At 40.9% G+C, this 18257-nt stretch overlaps 1 pseudogene; it reads left to right on the top strand.

Moving 5' to 3' along the window:
- LOC119532547 overlaps nucleotides 1-12920 on the top strand; it is a 97883-nt pseudogene extending 84963 nt beyond the window's left edge.
- The last annotated feature ends 5337 nt before the right edge of the window (nucleotides 12921-18257 follow it).

Raw genomic sequence — 18257 nt, 5'->3', positions numbered from 1 at the left:
ATAGCTAGCAGTAAATACCTGAAACTATCAAACTACAACCCAGAACCCTTGAATCTTGAAGACAATTGTATAAAAATGTAGCTTATGATGGGTGACAATGTGATTGGGAAAGCCATGGGGATCACACTCCCCTTTGTCCAGTAGTGTATGGATGGATGAGTAGAAAAATGGGGGCAAAAAAAGCACCCAGTGATCTTTTTTCTTTTTGACTTTAATTATTCTTTCTCACTTTAATTTTAATTTTTATTCTTATCACTTTTTTTGTGTGTGGTACTGAAAATGTTCAAAAATTAATTTTGGTGATGGACACACAACTATATGGTAGTGCTGTGAACAATTGATTGACATGCTTTGTATGACTGCATGGTATATGAACATATCTCAATAAAATTGAATTACTAAAAAAATATAACAAAGGCAATATACCAAAGCTAAATGCATATGAGGGGCACATAGGGGAAGGGTATTGGACTCTTGGCATTGGTGATGTTGTCTGACTCTTTATTCTACTTTAGTTTAATGCTATCTTTCCTTTTGTTGCTTCCTAGCTGTCATGCTTTGTTTTGTTTTGTTTTTCTTATTTTCCTCTCTTTCTTTTTTCTTTTTCTCCTGTGTCTCTACCTTCTTTGATTCTTCCTCCTCCTTTGTGGAAGAAATGGAGATGTCCTTACACAGATAGTGGCGATGGCGATGAATACATAAATACGTGACTATGCAGGGAAACATCAGTTGTTTACTTAGGACAGAATATATGGTGTTTGAACAAAACCATCTTTAAAAAAATGGGTTGATGAGGAAAACTTGAGGCCACTATATTGAGTGAAATAAGACAGACACATAAGGACAAATATGAACTAATTATAATATGTAAACTCATAGACATGAAATGTAAGTTATCAGGGTATAGAATGAGCCTGAAGAATGGGGAGCAGTTGCTTATTATGAGCAGGATGTTAAGATCAACTAGGGTGAACTTAAAAGTTTGGAAATGGACAGAGGTGATGGTAGCACATTGTGAGAATAACTAACAGTGCTGAAAGGTGAGTGAAGGTGGTGGAAAGGGGAAGCTCAGAGTCATGTATGTCACCAGAAGGAAAGTTGGAGGTTAAAAGATGGGAATGTATAAAACAGTGAATTTTGTGGTGGACAACATCTGTTATTAACTGTACAAATATTAGAAATCTGTCTCATGAACTAGAACAAATGTATGACACTATAACCAGAAGTTAATAACAGAGGGTTATAGAGGAAAAAGATATATACCTATTGCAAACTATATACTATAGTTAGTAATATTTTAACATTCTTTCATCAACAGTAACAAATGTACTATACCAATATTATGAATCAATAATGGAGGGTGGTTGTTTAAGGGTATGGGAGGATTTGAGTTTCCTTTTTTGTGTGTCTTTATTTCTTTTCTGGAGTAATGAACATGTTCTCAAAATTGAAAAAAAAAAATTAACTGTGGTGATGGATGCACAGCTGTATGATGGTACCATGGGCAAGTGATTGTACACTTTGTATCTTTGGATAATTGTATGGTATGTGAACAATCTCCATTTAAAAAATGGGAAAAAAATCAACAGCAGAGGAAATACCACGAAGCAGCCATTTTAGTAACATATATACGGCATTAAGAGATATTCCTATTAGTGAAGTAAACCAAATGTTCTTTCTTGCAGCCAAAGAACTTTACACCAAAAACTGAATTTATGTAGACATGTTAACACCAAGCATTTATTTATGTTTTTGATATAAGAATTTTGACCATAATTATTTTGATTCTCTTATTAATAAATGGTATTGAGATTTTTTAAAACATAATGTAAGTTGAATTTCTCTTAGATTAAGTTCCATTAATATTGCAAATGTCCATTAATAGTATAAATAAAATACTACATTACCATTTAAAAAATGCTATTTACAAAAGACTCATCTTAGACCCAGCAACACAAAGAGATTGAAAATGAAAGGATGGAAAAAAATATTTCATGCAAGATAAAGCCAAAAGAAAGCAGGGGTAGAATACTATTATCAGACAAAATAGACTTTAAATGTAAAGATGTCATAAGAGACAAAGAAGGACACTATTTATTAATAAAAGGGACAAATCACCAAGAAGAAATAATAATCATAAATGTTTATGCACCCAATCATGGTGCTCCAAAGTACATGAGAAAAACATTGGCAAAACTGAAGGAAGCAATAGATGTATCTACAATAATTGTGGAAGACTCAAAATACACCACTCTCTTCTATAGATAGAACAACCAGGCAGAGGACCAAAAAGAAAATTGAGATCCTAAACAATGTGATAAATGAATTAGACTTAATACACATATATAGAGCATTACATCATGTACATTATTCTCCAACATTCATGGAACATTCTCCAGGATAGACCATATGCTGGGGTATAAAACAAGGCTCAATAAATTTAAAAAGATTAAAATTATTTGAAGCACATTCTCTGACTATAATGGAATGCAACTAGAAGTCACTAATCATCAAAGAACCAGAACATTCACAAATATGTGAAGGTTAAACAACACATTCCTAAACAATCCGTGGATAAAAGAAGAAATTGCAAAAGAAATTTCTAAATATCTAGAGAAAATGAAAATGAGAATACAACTATCAAAACCTATGAGATGCAGTGAAGGCGGTGCTGAGGGGGAAATTTATAGCTGTAAATGCATTCATTGAAAAGGAAGAAAGGGCTGAAATCAAAGAACTAAATGAACAACTGAAGAAGCTAGAGAATCATCAGCAAACTAACCCTAAAGCAAGTAGAAGAAAAGAAATAACAAGGATTAAAGCAGAAGTAAATAATATGGAGAATAACAAACAGTAAAATAAATAAAAACCAAAAGTTCATTCTTTGAGAAGATCAACAAGATTGACATATCCTCAGCTAGACTGACAAAGTCAAAAAGAGAGAAGACCCAAATAAACAAAATCAAAAATGAGAGAGGGGACATTACTGTGGACCCTGAAGAAATTTTAAAAATCATAAGAAGATACTATGAACAACTGTACTCCAACAAGCTAGACAATTTAAAGGAAAATGATAACTTCCTGGAAATATATTAACAGCCTAAATTGACCAAGAAGAAATAGAAGAGCTCAACAAACTAATCACAAGTAAAAGATCCAATCCATCATCAAAAATCTTCCTACAAATAAAAGCCCAGGGCCAGATGGCTTCACAGGGGAGTTTTACCAAACTTTCCAAAAAGAACTAACACCATTCCTGCTCAAACTCTTTCAAAAAATTGAAGAAAAAGGAACACTACCTAACTCATTTTATGACGCTAACATCACTCTAATACCAAAACCAGATAAAGATGCTACAAGAAAGGAAAACTACAGGCCAATCTCCCTAATGAATATAGATGCAAAAACTTTCAACAAAATACTTGCAAATTGAATCCAAAGACACATTAAAAGAATCATACACCATGACCAAGTAGGGTTCATTCCAGGCATGCAAGGGTGGTTCAACATAAGAAAATCAATCAATGTAATACAACACATTAACAAATCAAAAGGGAAAAATCAAATGATCTTGATAGATGCTGAAAAAGCATTCAACAAAATTCAGCATCCTTTTTTGATAAAAACACTTCAAAAGGTAGGAATTGAAGGAAACTTCCTAAATATGATAAAGGGCATATAAGAGAAACCCACAGCCACCATAGTACTCTACAGGGAGAGACTGAAAGGCTTCTCCCTAAGATTGGGAATGAGACAAGGATGTCCACTGTAACCACTATTATTCAACATTGTGCTAGAAATTCTAGCCAGAGCAACCCGGGAAGACAAAGATATAAAAGGCATCCAGATTGGAAAGGAAGATGTAAAACTGTAATTATTTGCAGAAGATATGATTGTACATTTGGAAAATCCTGAGAAATTGATGACACAGCTATTTGAGCTAGCAAATTCAGCGAAGGGGCAGTATACCAGATTAATGCACAAAAGTCAGTAATGTTACCATACACTAGAAATGACATAACTGAAAAGACACTCAAGAAAAAAAAATTCCATTCACATAGCAACTAAAAATATCAAGTACCTTGGAATAAACTTAACCAAGGATGTAAAAGACCTCTACACAGAAAATTTTATAACTTTACCAAAAGAAAGGGGGACCTAAAGAGGTGGAAAGATATTCTGTGTTCATGGCTAGGAAGGCTAAACATCATTAAGATGTCAATCCTACCCAAACTGATCTACAGATTTAATGCAATTCCAGTCAAAATTCCAACAACCTACTTTGCAGATTTGGATAAGTTAGTTATCAAATTTTTCTGGATTGAAAGGGGTCTTGAATTGCTAAAAACATTTTAAAAAAGAAGAACAAAATGGGAGGACTTACACTTCCTGACTTTAAAGCCTACTATAAAGCCACAGTAGTCAAAACAGCATGGTACTGGCACAAAGATAAATGTGTTGATCAATGGAATTGAATCAAGAGTTCAGAAATAGACCCCAGATCTATGGTTGACTGATTTCTGATAAGGTCCCCAAATCCACTGAGCTGAGACAGAACAGTCTCTTCAACAAATGGGGCTTGGAGAACTGGATAGCCATAGCAAAAAAGAATGAACAAGGACCCCTACCTCACACCCTCTACAAAAAGTGTATCAGAGTGGATCAAAGACCTCAATATAAGAGACAGTACCATCAAACTCCTAGAAGACAATGTAGGGAAACATCTCCAAGACCTACTATTGGGAGGTAGCTTCTTAGACCCTACACCCAAAGCACAAGAAACAAAAGAAAAAATAGATAAATGGGAACTCCTTAAATTCAAAAGCTTCTGCACCTAAATGAATTTGTCAAAAAGGTGAAGAGGCAGCCAATGCAATGGGAGAAAATATTTGGAAACCATATATCTAATGAGACGGATATCCTGCATATATAAGAAATCCTACAACTCAATGATAATAGTACAAACAGCCCAATATAAAATGGGCAAAAGATATGAAAAAAATAATTTTCCAAAGAGGAAATATGAATAGCTAAAAACACATGAATAAATGTTCATCTTCACTAGCTATTAGGGAAATGTGAATCAAAACCACAATGAGATATCATTTCACACCAATAAGAATGGCTGCCATTAAACAAACAGGAAACTACAAATGTTGGAGGGGAGGTTTAGAAATTGGAACTCTTATTCATTGCTGGTGGGAATGTATAATGGTACAGCCACTGCAGAAGACAGTTTGATGTTTCCTCAGAAAACTAGATATCGAGTTACCCTACGATCCAGCAATTTCCCTTCTCGGTATACACCCAGAAGATCTGAAAGCAGTGACACGAAGAGACATTTGCACACAGATGTTCATAACAGCATTGTGCACAATTGCCAAGAGATGGAAACAATACAAGTGTCCTTCAATAGATGAGTGGATAAACAAAATGTGGTATAAAAATACGATGGAATACTATGCAGCAATAAGAAGGAATGAGGTCCTGAAATATGTCAACATGGATGAACCTTGAAGACATAATGCTGAGTGAAATAAGCCAGACACAAGAGGAGAGATATTGTATGTTACCACTAATGTGAACTCCCTGAACAATGTCAAATCAGTATATTGTAGAATATAGGGGACCTAGAGACAAACAGAAGCTAGTGAGGGGGAAATAATAACCTCATATGTACAGACATGATAATGAGGGCAAACTTAAAGGAAGGGGTGATGATTGTTCATTAATGGGATTATAAGTATCAGAGCTTCATTGAAGGCGAACATGATCGAAAGCGGTTGTTTAAAGTAATATAAACCACAGATCAGCACTACAAATGTAAATAAGTGTTTGCATGATATACTTCTAAGGTATGACACTGGTACAAAGAGTTAACAACAGAGTAGTATAAGGAAAAACTACCCATTACATATTATAGACTATATTTAATAGTAATACCTTACTAGCACTACACTAATCCTAGGGAGAAATAATTAGTGGCTGATAAGAGCTCTGGGATGCTTTGTGTGATGATAATTGTTTAAAATTGAGAGTGACGAGGATTGTACAACTAAGTGAAGATAATGCAAGACACTGATTGTTTACCTTGGACAGAATATATGCTATGTGAAATTAGGAACCCCCTACTTAATAAGTCAGGCCCTTGATCTTGAGGCCTGCTCTTGTGAAAGTTAGGGCTGTAAATGGGAGGCTGAGCCTTCCTATAATTATGCCTAGGAGGCACCTCCAGAGAACCTCTTTTTTCGCTCAGATGTGGCCTTTCTCTCTCTAAGCCCAACTCTGCAAATAAATTCATTTCCCTCCTCCCATGTGGGACACGACTCCCAGGGGAGTGAATCTCCCTGGTGATGCGGGACACAACTCCCAGGAATGAGCCTGACCCTGGCATTGAGGGATTGAAAGTGCCTTCTTGAAAAAAAGGAGGAAAAGAAAGGTAACAAAATAAGGTTACAGTAGCTAAGAGATTTCAAATAGAGTTGAGAGGCTGTCCTGGAGGTTACTCTTGTGCAAGCTCCAGCTGGATATGTCAAACGGCCACAGTATGATAAGCCCTAACCAACAGGAGTCCCAAATACCTATGTTCCCAACTGAGTCTCTGTAAAAGTTTCACTCACTAAGTTTATCTCTCAGAAACTTAAATCCACTAGAGCGTTCCTGTGTCAGACAAGTCCTAAAACCCAGAGGCAACAGCCTCTTTAAGACCAACCAGATGCAGCCCCCTTCCCCTTAAGGTTGACACCCCTTTCCAATATGAACAAGTTAGGGTGCTCACTGCCTAGGCACCCCTGAAGATTGAGAAAGTGATAAAATGAGAGGAAGGGGTAGCAATAGACAAGATAGGATTTAACAAAGTATTACAAATACCGAATCTGTGTGTGTGTATATATTTATATATAATTTAGATGCTAAGTATTAGAATAGCTAGAAGGAAATAACTGAAATTGTGGAACTGTAACCCATAACATTCTTTGAAATTCACTCTATAGCTACTCATTAAATTGTACTTCGAAAGTTATCACCTTTCTGTATATATCTTATATTTCACAACAAGGAGATAACTGAAACTGTGGAACTATAACCTACAATATTCTTTGAAATTTGCTATCTAACTACTTGTTAAATTGTACTTTGAAAGATATCACTGTTATGTATATATGTTAAATTTCACAATAAAAGTGTATTTAAAAAACAAAGAAATTACATGTGTATAGCGGCAGAACCATAATCAGACAATACACATTAAAGGGGTGGAATAATCATTGAAGAGACAGTGACAAAGAATTGACCCAAACTGATGAAAGCAATGAAGCACGGACTTAGGAAACTATTAAACCCCAACCAGAAGTGAGAGAAGGCACACCCAGAGACATTAGGGTAAAACTTCAGAAAACAAAAGAAAGAGAGAAAACATCAGAAATAGCCAGACTCACTAAAAATATTACTTTCAAAGAAAGCATCACTCAGCCTCTCAGTACCCCCTGTTCTAGTTTGCTAATGCTGCCGGAATGCAAAACGCCAGAAATGGACTGGCTTTTATAAAGGGGGTTTATTTAGTTACATAGTTATAGTCTTAAGGCCATAAAATGCCCAAGGTAACACATCAGCAATCAGGTACCTTCACTGGAGGATGGCCAATGGTGTCTGGAAAACCTCCATTAGCTGGGAAGGCACATGGCTGGCATCTGCTCCAGAGTTCTGGTTTCAAAATGGCTTTCTCCCAGGACATTCCTCTCTAGGCTTCAGCTCCTCAAAATGTCACTCTCAGTTGCTCTTGGGGCATTTGTCCTCTCTTAGCTTCTCCAGAGCAAAAGTCTGCTTTCAACGGCCATCTCCAAAATGTCTCTGTAAGCTGAAGCTCCTCTCTCAGTGTGTCTTCAAAGGGTCCCTCTTGGCTGTAGCAAGCTCGCTCCTTCTGTCTGAGCTTATATAGTGCTCCAGTCAACTAATCAAGGCCCACGCTGAATGGGCGGGGCCACACCTCCATGGAAACTATCCAATCAGAGTCATCACCCACAGTTGGGTGGGGCGCATTTCCATGGAAATAACCTAATCCAAACATTCCAACTTAATCCCCAGTAATATGTCTGCACCACAAGATTGCATCAAAGAATATGACTTTTTCTGGGGGACATGATACATTCAAACTGGCACACCCCCATATAGAATCAGCAATTCCCCCGGGGTAGATGCAACCTAAAATGCCAGGCTCATTTCCCTGGGTTGTTTCCCTTCAGATTCTGGTGCAGTAATTCTCCACTATCTTATTCTATCTCAAGGACCTTCAAGATTTTATTTGATGGAGCTTTTCTTGCTGTCTTTGAAAGGGGAGCTGTTTCAAATTACCTGGGATTCAGAATTACCAGAAGCAAACACCAAATTACATTTTAATGTTTAAAATGTATAAACAATGGAAGCCCCCATAGAAGTTATAGGCCCAGATGGTTTTACAAATTAGTTCTTGCTGACATTCAAATAAGGATAATTTCTATAATAGTCAAGGTATTCCAAGCCATAAAAAAGTTAGAAATCTTCTCCATTCAATTTGTGAAGTTAGCATATCCTTATCATGAAAATGTTCTTAAGTTATTCCAAAAAAGAAATGAAGAATTTTCATTTCTTAAGATGGGTAGAAAAAATAAATAAATAAAGCATTATAACATTTAATCTATTATATATTAAAATAACGCACTATGATCAAGTAGTATTCATTTCAGATAAACAAGGATGGACCAATCTCAAGAAAACCAATGGACATAATCCAATTACAACAACAAATTAGAGAATCAAAGACTAAATTTTAATAGGAAGACACTTCCTAAACTTGGTAAAGACTGTTTATTTACCAAAAGCCAACAGCAGGCAAACAGTAAAATAGGAAAGTCATTCCTATAAATATGAAAAAGAGAGGACTAACTCAGAACCACCACGTTGACCCAACGCTGTTTTAGGGAGGACAGCCAAGTTATGAAGCAGGAAAGGCAAAAAGCAAAACCCTGCTTCTGGCACCCGGTGGAGGGGCTCCTCCCTTGAGGACCGACTGGGCACTGCAAAGAGCAAACCCCCCTGAGGCATCACTGATCTCCGCAAAAACTGGGGAGCTGGCATCTGCATGTTGGGTGACCAGGAGGGCCGGGGGTGCTGGAGGCTGAACCCCAGAACCCTGCATCGACGGCTGACCTTTGCAGGGCGAACGTGATCCCCACTCGGCCCCATCCCTTGGCGACTGGCGAAAGAAGAAGAAGCAAATCATCTCTAGAAGAACTCTGCCTCACCTCAGGACAGAGGGGTCCCGTAGAGTAAGGTCAAGCAATAAGTTCATAGTCCAAGATCACTGAGCATGGGAGGAGCAACATTCCCACAGTGCAGGAGCTTTGTTATGGAGTGTCCTTGGGATTCACCTCTGTAGGAAGTAGAGAAGGGAAGGGTTCTGGTTTGCTAATGCTGCCAGAATGCAAAACACCAGAGACGGATCGGCTTTTATAACAGGGGGTTTATTTGGTTACACAGTTACAGTCTTAAGGCCATAAAGTGTCCAAGGTAAGGCATCAACAATCGGGTACTGCGGGACACTGATTACGTGCTTCGACTTGGCGGGCCTGGGCCAGGGGATCGGCCACCCCTGGGGAGGGTAGTGGGTACGGGTGAACAGCGCCCTTCACAGCCCCCCGGGCCTGGGAAAGTGAGGCCGGAGGCAGGCCCCATTTCCTCACCCAAAATACCACTGTTAGGGGAGGCTTGCCGGAGGGAACCGCCTTTTCCCCACCCCCTTATCTTGCCCGGACACTCCCCGTTGCCAGTGCAACTCCCATCACCACCAGTGCGCATACATTGTTGCCAGACACCGTTGCCAGAGCAACTCCCGCCCCTTTTCAAACAACCTCCGTGCTCTCTTAGAACCAATCCTAACTTCCGCACCCTCTCAGAACCAATCCTAGCCTTTATCCCCTCAGCATTGACTTGTAACTACCCCCGCCCTCTATGCCAGCCTATATAACCTGTGCTCACCCCTAATAAACTCTCTTGGCTTCTTCACCCTCAAAGAACCGTGTCCTGCCTGTTCCTTCTCGCCGCCCTCCACACCTTGCACGCCTCCGCCGGGGACCGGGCCCAGTCCCCCGCCTCGCCCTCGCCTCCGGGAAAGAGCCCCCGCCGCCGGTACCCTCCGAGCAACGCCGAGAGCCGAGGGTTCAGCAACCGGCCGCCCCCCCCCCAGACAATTCAACTGCGACCGCAGGGTACCTTCACTGGAGGATGGCCAGTGGTGTCCATAAAACCTCTGTTAGCTGGGAAGGCACATGGCTGGTGTCTGCTTGCTCCCAGGTTGTGTTTCAAAATGGCATTCTCTAAAATGTCAGTGTCAGCTTCCAACGGCCGTCTCCACAATGTCTCTGTAAGCTGCAGCTCCTCTCTCAGCTCCTGTGTGTTCTTCAAAGTGTCCCTCTTGGCTGTAGCAAGCTCCCTCCTTCCATCTGAGCTTATATAGTGCTCCAGTCAACTAATCAAGGCCCATGGTGAATGGGCAGGGCCACACCTCCATGGAAATAATCCAATCAGAGTCATCACCCACAGTTGGGTGGGGTGCATCTCCATGGAAACACTCAAAGAATTACAATCTAATTAACACTGATAGCTCTGCCCACACAAGAGTACATCAAGGATAATGGTGTTCTGGGGGATATAATACATTCAAACCAGCACAGGAAGCAAGACTGGGCATTGGGAGAAGGTGGCTGCAATGCAGTCCCAGTGAGACCCCAGCCCCCACGGAGCTCCGGAGCTGGGGCAGCCCTTCCAAGTTGACCCAAGTTGGGGCTGGGGGCTGGGCCTCTATGCCCGTCCATCAGCCAGTCACTGGGTGCTGTGTCAGGCAGAATCCTGGCCCTCAAACATGCCCAGGTCCCAGAACCTGAGGATATGTGACCCAACCTGTCCAAGGCAGATTTGCAGCTGTGATTAAGTTAAGAATTTCAAGATGGGCAGAAGATTCTGGATCAGCTGGGTGGGCCCAAGGTAATCAAAGGGTCCCCAGAATTGAAACAGGAGACAGGAGAACGAGAAAAGGAGATGTGTTGATGGAAGCAGAAGTCGGGGGGATCCAGTTGTTGTCTGGGGGTACAAGCCAAAGCATGCAGCAGGCTCTAGAAGCAGAAAAGACAAGAAAACAGATTCTATGTTGGAGCCTCTAGAAGGAACAGGCCCTGCTGACATCTTTATTTTAACATAGGAAATCTATTTTGGACTTCCAACCTCCAGAACTGTAAGAGAGTAAAGCTGCGTTGCTTTAAACCACCGGAGAGGACACCCAACTGAGGATGGCAGCCCTCAGGTCCCCAAGAGCTGGGAAAATACATGACTTGGTCCTGAAGGGGACCCGCTACTCCACCGAAAAGCTGAGCATACGCGGTCCCACTTCCAGGGCTTTACTTGGGATGAACAAAGGAGCGTATCCACCAAGAGAAGTGAACCAGCTACAACGTCTGGTCATGATAACCAAATGCCCCTCCACAGTGGGATGGTCCACTCCATTGCAGAATTGTCACCCAGTGGCTTACTACACGCAATGAGAACAAATGAGCCACAGCCACGTCCAAATTTACAGACACTCACACGCGTCACATTGGGTGACAGAAGTCAGGCACAAAAAAGTGCATGCTGGTATGACTCCACTTCTGTAGAGGTCAAAATCAGGTAAACCTATCCATGGTTAGAAGTCAGGATGGGGTTGAACCTGGGGGTTTTGAGGGTGCTGGTGTGTTCCATTCTTGCTGGTTGCAGTTTATGAAAATACAACTCGGAGTATACATGAAATGTGAACTTTTCTGTATCTATATTATACTTTGATAATTTTTTGTAATTCATGAAGCATTTTGAAAAGCTCCTGAGGACAGAAGCATCATTGTCAGGAAAAACAAGTGGAGGAGGGTTTAGGTTAAAAGACTGTGGACGACGAGTCTCTCCCAGCCCACTGGGGCAGCTCTGGCTGGTGCTTGCCCAGGTGCCTTCGTGCGGTCAGCGGCCTCTGAGAATGTCCCTCGCGGGGGACCCTCCTGTGGGCCCAGGGGGACAAAAGTGGCTCTAGGCCCATCACATACACACTGATGTAAGTTAAAGAATTTAATGGGAAGCACAGAAGCAGATAATGCCCAATAGCAAGCAGTCGCTGGTACACATCGGCGAGTGGGGCAGCATTTCTCACTCCCACTGCTGCTGCGGTGGCAGAAATTAGTTGAATTCAGTACGAAATGGAATGCACCAAAGGTATCAGTCAGCAAATGAGGGTCCCAGAAAAATTAAAGGTAGCACCACCCAGTGCTGACATGGAACAAGGATTCCAAGACAGAGTTCCAAGTGCTGGTGTCATAATGCAGGCTCCAGAGAGGATTCTCGAGGCAGGAAATGATGAAGACATTCCGTTTCCAGGACTGGCAGATCTTGACCTTATTCAGGCAACTCCCTTTAAACCTCTGGCATTAAAAACACCACCTCGTGTAGTCATGCTAAGTGAAAGACCACCAGATTTTCTGGATTTAGAAAGACCTCCTCCAACCCCTCAAAATGAAGAAATCCGTGCAGTTGGCAGGCTAAAAAGAGAGTGCTCTATGAGTGAAAACGCGGTTCCCAAAATGCACAACTGGCCAGAACTGATTCCACACCTGTGCTGCGTGGTGGGTCTGTTGCCACCGCTTGTGATCCTCATCGTGACAACGTCAGGTGCGGCGTTTCAAACACAGATACATCAATTGAAGGAACTTCAGACGACATGACTGCTGTAGATGGCAGCTTCGTTAAGACGACAGATCATCAAACTAAATAGACATCTACAACTTCTAAGAGGAGAATAAAGAGAAATGGTCACGTATTCAATTACTGTAGCATTCTGGCTGCTTAACAGCTGGCTCTGGTTTCAACACTAGAGGTAAACTCAACTTTCAAAAATAGTTGTCTCGAGAGTCGGGCAAGATGGCGGCATAGAGAGGAGTGGAAGCTAAGTAGTTCCCCGGAACAACTACAAAAAACCAGAAACAACTAGTAAATAATCCAGAATAACTGCGGGGGGACAAATGAGACCATCCACTCATCATACACCAACCTGAATTGGGAGGAATGCCCGAGAACACAGCATAAAATCTGTAAGTAAAACCTGCGGAACCAGGTCGGGAGACCCCCTCCCCCATAGCCCGAGCTGCAAAGCCTCGTGGTGCCACAGAGAAGCTCTCTCCCAGCAAGCGAATACAGCTCAGCTGAGCTCCAGCTGGGGTTTTAAGTAGCGAGTGTGAACTGCTCACTACAGGTACGCAGCCCCAAAAAACAGACAGAGGCTTTGGGTGACGACTGACCTTGGAGAGCCTTGGACTGGGTCTGAAGGGGGCTATCTGATTCTTTTTCGGCTCAGTGGAGAAAGCCCCAGTCATTTTCAGTTTCCAGGGCTGTGACTCCCGGAAGGGTGGAGACACCACAAGCAGAGAGCGAGAGACCATTGAAATGCTAATGACCTCCACCTGGGGGGTCTGTCTTCTCTAGGAGGAAAGGGGTGGGGCCCTTTCCATTCAGAACCAGACCCCAGAGCCTGGGGGAACACGGCCACACTGCCTCACACCAGTCAAGAATTATAGGCTAACAGGCGTCACCTGCTGGGCAGAAAAGCACAGTGACCCGAGGCATCAAAGGGTGGAGCAATTTTCTAAGACACACCCTCAGGGAAACCAGATACTGAATATTTCTTCCCTCTGGGACCTGAGCCTGTTCTGGTCTGAGAAAACCCGATTTGGATAACCAAGGAAACCATGCCTAGACAACAGAAAATTACAACCTACACGAAGAAAAACAAAGTTATGTCCCAGTCAAAGGAACAAACATACACTTCACCTGAGATACAGGAATTTAAACAACTAATGCTAAATCAATTCAAAAAGTTTAGAGAAGATATTGCAAAAGAGATAGAGGCTGTAAAGGAAGAACTGGACATGTATACGGCAGAAATCAAAAGTTCAAAAAACCTACTAGTAGAATCTATGGAAATGAAAGGCACAACACAAGAGATGAAAGACACAATAGAAACATACAACAGCAGATCTCAAGAGGCAGAAGAAAACACTCAGGAACTGGAGAACAAAACACCTGAAACCCTACACGCAAAGGAGCAGATGGAGAAAAGAATGAAAAAATATGAGCAACGTCTCCGGGAACTCAAGGATGAAACAAAGTGCAATAATGTACGTATCATTGGTGTCCCAGAAGGAGAAGAGAAGGGAAAGGGGGCAGAAGCAATAATAGAGGAAATAATTAATGAAAATTTCCCATCTCTTATGAAAGACATAAAATTACAGATCCAAGAAGCACAGCGTACCCCAAACAGAAGAGATATGAAAAGGCCTACGCCAAGACACTTAATAATCAGATTATCAAATGTCAAAGACAAAGAGAGAATCCTGAAAGCAGCAAGAGAAAAGCGATCCATTACATACAAAGGAAGCTTAATAAGACTATGTGCGGATCTCTCAGCAGAAACCATGGAGGCAAGAAGGAAGTGGTGTGATATATTTAAGATACTGAAAGAGAAAAACCACCAACCAAGAATCCTGTATCCAGCAAAGCTGTCCTTCAAATATGAGGGAGAGCCCAAAATATTTTCTGACAAACAGACAGTGAGAGACTTTGTGAACAAGACACCTGCCTTACAGGAAATACTAAAGGGAGCACTACAGGGTGATAGAAGACAGGAGTGTGTGGTTTGGAACACAATTTTGGGAGATGGTAGCACAACAATGTAAGTACACTGAACAAAGGTAACTATGAATATGGTTGAGAGAGAAAGATGGGGAGCATGTGAGACACCACAAGAAAGGAGGAAAGATAACGACTGGGACTGTGTAACTTGGTGAAATCTAGAGTATTCAACAATTGTGATAAAATGTACAAATATGTTCTTTTACGAGGGAGAACAAGCAAATGTCAACCTTGCAAGGTGTTAAAAATGGGGAGGCATTGGGGGAGGGATGCAATCAGCATAAACTAGAGACTGTAACTAACAGAATCATTGTATTATGCTTCCTTTAATGTAACAAAGGTGATATACCAAGGTAAATGCAGATAAGAGGGGGGGATAGGGGAGTCATGTTAGACACTTGACATTGGTGGTGTTGTCTGGTTCTTTATTCTACTTTGATTTAAGGTTATTTTTCCTTTTGCTGCTTCCTAGCTGTCATTTTTTTTGTTTCCTCTTTCTTTTGCCTCTCTACTGTCTTTGACTCTCCCTCCTGCCTTGTGGAAGAAATGTAGATGCTCTTGCTTAGTATGAGCAGAATGTTCAATTAGGATGAACTTAAATGTTTGGAAATAAACAGGGGTGTTGGTAGCAAGATGTGAGAATAACTAACAGCGCCAAATGGTGTGTGAATGAGGTGGAAAGGGGAAGCTCAGAGTCATATATGTCACCAGAAGGAAAGTTGGAGGTCAAAAGATGGGAATGTATAAAACTGAATCCTGTGGTGGGCAATGTCCATGATCATCTGTACAAATACTAGAAATCACTTCATGAACCAGAACAAATGTATGACAATACAATTAGAAGTTAATAATAGAGGGGCATATAGGGAAGAACTATATACCTATTACAAACTATATACTACAGTTAGTAGTATTTCAACATTTTTTCATAAACAGTAACAAACGTACTAAATCAATACTAGGAGTCAACAATTGAGGGGGTTGGTTAGGGATAGGGGAGGTTTAGAGTTTCCTTTTCTTTTTTTCTTTTTTCATCTTTCACTTTATTTCTTGTCTGGAGTAATGAAAAGTTTCTAAAAATTGAACAAAAATTAAGTGTGGTGATGGATGCACAGCTGTATGAGGATACCCAGGGGCAAGTGATTGTACACTTTGGATCTTTGGATAATTGTATGGTATCTGAACAATCGCAATAAAAATGAAAAAAAAAAAATAGTTGTCTCAACAACTGGAAATATAAACAATTTGCAAAAAAAAAAAAACACAAAAACAAAGGAAGAGATGTTTAATTGGCATAAAATTTATATTTTCTGTAGCACCCTATGTAATTTAACCTGCATGATCAGTTTATTCAAACACCACAATTACATGGAACTTAGAATAGGAAGTAAGATCTGACAGGTTTGTACAGGTTGGTGTGAAGCCCTGATACATCCCAGAATAATTTGGGCAGAGAATAAAAAGTTTTTGCAAAGCCCCCTTGAGGGACTGGGGAAAAATGAGGAAATATTAAACTTCCCCACCTGGGGAATTACTGATCTCCTCACAAGCATTAGGAACTACCAGTTTAGTAGGCCAAGCCCTTGACCTTAGGGCTTGCCCTTATGAAGCTTCCTACTGCAAAGGGGAGGCTAAGCCCACTTGTAATTGTGCCTAAGAGTCACCCCCAGAGAATCTCTTTTGTTGCTCAGATGTGGCCTCTCTCTCTAAGCCAACTCAGCAGGTGATCTCACTGCCCTCCCCTCTATGTGGGACCTGCCTCCCAGGGGTGTAAATCTCCCTGGCAATATGGGACATGACTCCTGGGGATGAGCCTGGACACAGCTTCATAGGAGTTTAAGTTTAAACTCCTTAAAGTTTAAGTGGCTGAGAGATTTCAAATGGAGTTGAGAGGACATTCTGGAGGTTTTTCTTATGCATTATATAGGTATACCTTTTTAGTTTTTAGTGTATTGGAATAGCTAGAAGGAAACTGTTGAACTGCAACCTAGTAGACTAGACTCTTTTAAGATGATCGTATAACTCGCGTATATGGTGTGACTGTGTGATCGTGGAAACCTCGTGGCTCACGTTCCCTTTATCCAGTGTATGGACAGATGAATAGAAAAATGGGGACAAAAAGTAAATGAATAATGAGGGGGGAGGAGGGGTATGGGATGCTTTGTGTATTCTTTTTTACTTTTATTTTTATACTTATTTTTATTTTTTGGAGTAATGAAAATGGTCAAAAATTGATTGTGGTGATGAAGGCACAACTATATAATGATACTGTGAACAACTGCACAGTTTGGATGATTGTATGGTATTTGAATATATTTCAAGAAATTTGCATTTTAAAAAGTGACTTGGCAGTGAAAACCTTAAGACTGACACTCCCTTTATCCAGTGTGATGAGTAAGAACATAAAGACAAAGAATAAATAGTAGAGGTGATAAGGGGTATGGGATGTTCAAGGTGTTCTTTTCTATTTTATTCTTATTCTTTTTTTTTTTTTTTTTGGAGTAATGAAAGTGTTCAAAAATTGATTGTGGTGATGAATGCACAACTATGTGATGATACCGTGAACTACTATTGTACACTTTGGATGGTTATCTGGTATGTGAATATATCTCAATAAAATTGCACAAAAATTGATTGTGGTGAACAACGCAAAACTATATAATGGTACTGTGAACAATTGTTTGTACACGTTGGATGACTGTATTGTATGTGAATATATCTTAATAAAATTGAATTTTAAAAAGAGAGAGAGAGAGAGAGGATGGCAGAGTTGATGGCCTGACATTGTCAATGTAGTTAGCAGCACTGAATTACAGATTTGAATGTGGTTCAAAGGGGAAATTTTAGGTTGTATGTATGTTACTGGAATAAATTTTTTACTGTGCAACACAAACAGGGAACCCTAAAGTATAACACAAACTATAATTATAATGCACAATTATAACAATATTCTTTCATTAATTGTAACAAAGGTACCCCACAATGCACGGTGTCGGTAATGGGGGTGGGGCAGTTATGAAAACTCCGCATTTTCTACATGATTTTTCTGTAAACCTACAACTTCTCTAAAAACAGCAATTTTACATTAAAGAGAGAGAGAGAGAGAGATGTCACAAAGCAACCAGGAACCGTGCTTGAGTCCTGGCTTTAAAAAAATAAATAAATAAATAAAAGTGATAAAGACAACTGGCGACGCCTGGGGAAATGTGACCGCGGACCACGAGCTCCGAGAGCTCAAGTCCTGGGTGTGGGTAAGGAGAGGAAGGCCTTAGGGCTAGTGGTGAAAAGTCACCACGCCTGCAACTTACTTTCAAATGGTTCGGGGCGGGGGGTGAATATTTAAAAAGAGCAAGAGAGCACATATGCAGCAAAAAGAGGCGAAGTGTTAGCAATCAGGTACAGTCTGAAGGGTGCGTGGGCGCACGGGCTCTTTCCGTCCCTCGGTGGCTTTGCCATTGCCGGGGGCTGCGGGTGACGCGGTCCAGTCCCCATCGCGGCAGCACAGCCGTCCCCGCGACCCCCGC

This window comes from Choloepus didactylus, chromosome 4, assembly GCF_015220235.1.
Source record: "Choloepus didactylus isolate mChoDid1 chromosome 4, mChoDid1.pri, whole genome shotgun sequence".
Taxonomy (NCBI): domain Eukaryota; kingdom Metazoa; phylum Chordata; class Mammalia; order Pilosa; family Megalonychidae; genus Choloepus; species Choloepus didactylus.
Note: the sequence above shows the minus strand (reverse complement) of the source record. Positions and strands in the feature narration are given on the sequence as shown.